The following is a 2,908-nucleotide window of genomic DNA, read 5'->3' as shown; positions in this document are numbered from 1 at the left end:
CGAACCCGTGGCAGCCACTGCCACTTAGAGCTCATAGCCAAACGTATAGGGTCAAGAATTCACATTGTGATGAAAAGTGACAAGGAAATTGTCAGTGCACTTTTAGGATCTGATGATTTGTTAATATGATACTGGAAGAGGTCACTGAGTTTGAAATTACACCAGAAGGAAGGATTACTATAGTAGATCAGATTTTGCTAAATGGAAATAATATAACAATGTGGTTCCTGGAGAAGGACCTGACATTTGAATGGACATCCTCGACTATGCTAGATTCTGTTTTGTCCTACAATGGAAACAAGACAGATGTGTTTTTTACCTTTTACTGTTTAGATCCTGTAAAGCTGTTTCCCATGAAAGGAAAATGCTTTGAAGTTGTATGCCCATTTTTGTATGCCCATCATGATTATTTTGGAAAAAGAAGAAAAGTCTATTTTTTGAAGGCTAAAATAAAGATTATTTTGTTAATAAATACATACATACATAAGAGGAGTTCACTATATCAGCAATCTACTTGTCAATTATTTCATAGAGAAAAGAATCCAACATATTTCTCTTTCAAAGAGTAGATTTTCTTCAAACAGGTCACACCTCAATACTCCATCTCTTCTTGCTGGTTCAGGAGGAATGTCTGAGACGTGTGGTCTCACCTTATTTAAACTGATCCATGACTAGCTCTCAGGATGTCTGACCCCCGCCTGCCTGACTCTACTCCTTTCAGTCTCCTCCCACCTAAACAAACAGAATGTGCACCAGAGCCTGGCCCCAGCTCTGCCCCAGCTCACTTCTCTCACCCCTTCCTGCTTCCTCCGACTGCAACCTGCAGCAGGTCTCAGGGCTCAGAGTCCTAGCGTATCGTATTGTAGTATCTGCCAGAGCCCTGCCGAGCCCTGGGTTTGACTCCCATGGATTCAAGAACAGCGTCACAGAGCTGCTTCCACAGACCCTAGCCCCCGGCCTCTTGGTCACTGTGCTTCAGAAGTCAGGGCTGCAGTGGGCAGTGTCTGTTCGTGTGGTTCCGGGTTTCTGTGGACGGCAGCCCCTATCCTTCCTTCCCAGTGAGCCGTAATAAAGCAAGCGCACACTCGCGGCGCTTAGCTAGGCCACACACGCACTCTTCAGTGGCGGCGTTCACACCAAGAGGGTGGAAAGGCCCTTCAAACTCAGGAGTCTGGCAGCAACAGGACAAAGCGTGACCTGCTCTGGCTCTGTGCCTTAGGTAAGGGACCTGGCACCAGAGGGCCAAGTTATTGTCCATGGAAACCATAGAAATCCACTGCCCACTCCCACTACTGTTAAGTAATCCAACTTTCTGACATCAGATGTGCACTAGCGCACAACTGTAAAGAAACATAACAGTGTATGTGTGCTTTCTGATGGTGCGTGTGACAGGCAGCAGAGTGGCCCTGCAGAGATGTTTCTGTACTCGTCCTGGGAAGCTATGAATAAGTTACTTTATGTGGCAAAAGAGACACTGTGGGTGTTGTTAAATTAAGTCCTTGAAATGGAAAGATGATTCTGGATTATCCAGGTGGGCTGATTGTAATCCTAGTGGTCCTTGGAATTGGAGAACCTTCCCCAGTTGTGGTCAGAGGGAGCTGACTATGGAAGAAAGTAAGGGAAAGGCCACGTGATGGGCTGTGAAGGAGCCATAAGACAACACAGCCTCTTGAAGGTGAAAAAAGTGAGGAAACAGATTCTCCTGAGAGCCTCCAGGAAGGAATGCAGCCCTGGCAGCCCCTCAGTTTTAACCCAGTGAGATCCAGGTTGGACTTCTGACCTCCAGAACTGTAAGATACTCAATGTGGACTGTTTATGCCACTACACTTGTGGTAATTCATTGGCCACCATAGAAAACTGTAACAGCACAGTCTGGAATAGCAGTTTTCTGAATTTGTTGCACAGTTTATCTTACTTGGACACTTTGAATTTCGCTTACATTTCTCTCTCCTGCAGGTTTTCTGGAAACAAATGATTAATTTGGGTTTTTTTTTTTTTTTTCTTCCTTTCATGTGTACACTGAGGCTTTATTCTACCCACTCTGACAATATTATCTCAGCATATAGCCCTTGGCAAGAGCAATCCAGACAGGATGCTACATTTTCTCCCTCATTAAGGCAGGTGGTGGGGCCTTGTACGGGGCAGTGAAGGTGTTAGTCAATGACACACTCCAGGGAAGAATGAAAGGAAGATGTTTTGACCAGCTTGACTGTAGCACTTCATCCCTGGAGTTGTCCCGTAGAGTCTAAATAGCTGCTGGCTGGGCAGATTTCCTTCTAAAAGCTTCGGGATGCCGGAGTATGCTGTCCTGAGGAGGCCCTAGTGGGGAAGGCTCTAGCAGGGAAGACAATTGCTATAGATCTCGCCCTTACCACTCCCCTCCCCAACAATGAAAAGTTCAGAAAACAACCAAATGTGTGCCCGACAAAAATGCCTAGTCAAGCAGTTGTTTCACTTCTGCCTGTTGAACATTTGGGTCGCCCGATGCAAATGTTAAAGCTGTGTTCAAACCAGAAAAAATAAAAATAATAAGCTGTCAGAATAATTACTAAGAACATGCAAGGATTACACAAAGTAAACTGCAGCCTGCAAAAAAGAGAATTGCATGTTAGCTAATTGTTAATTTTAGCAATCGCAGTGGCTAATTACCACGACACACATTGACTATTAGCTTGATGCCCCAGCACCTGCTTGCTCCAATGAACAGATTTCTTCATCGCTAGCACAGGAGCAAAATGTGTAATTATTGGCCATCATTGGGGCGATTTTTCAGTGATTCTTTTGTGCAATGTGAATAAAGCATAATGACATATTTTATTAGAGGGCAAATAGCTGTTTGTTAATGGAAATGATTTGAAATCCAAAAAACTAGAAGCTAGGAGCATGTTTTCGGTATCAGCGTGAATTC

General features: G+C 44.4%; 1 pseudogene; it reads left to right on the top strand.

The window, feature by feature from the left end:
- LOC102491309 (U6 snRNA-associated Sm-like protein LSm5) overlaps window positions 1-250 on the top strand; it is an 865-nt pseudogene extending 615 nt beyond the window's left edge.
- The last annotated feature ends 2,658 nt before the right edge of the window (window positions 251-2,908 follow it).

This window comes from Tupaia chinensis, unplaced genomic scaffold (assembly GCF_000334495.1).
Source record: "Tupaia chinensis unplaced genomic scaffold, TupChi_1.0 Scaffold000350_1, whole genome shotgun sequence".
NCBI lineage: Eukaryota > Metazoa > Chordata > Mammalia > Scandentia > Tupaiidae > Tupaia > Tupaia belangeri.
The sequence above is the reverse complement of the archived record's forward strand: the minus strand, read 5'-3'. Positions and strand labels throughout refer to the sequence as shown.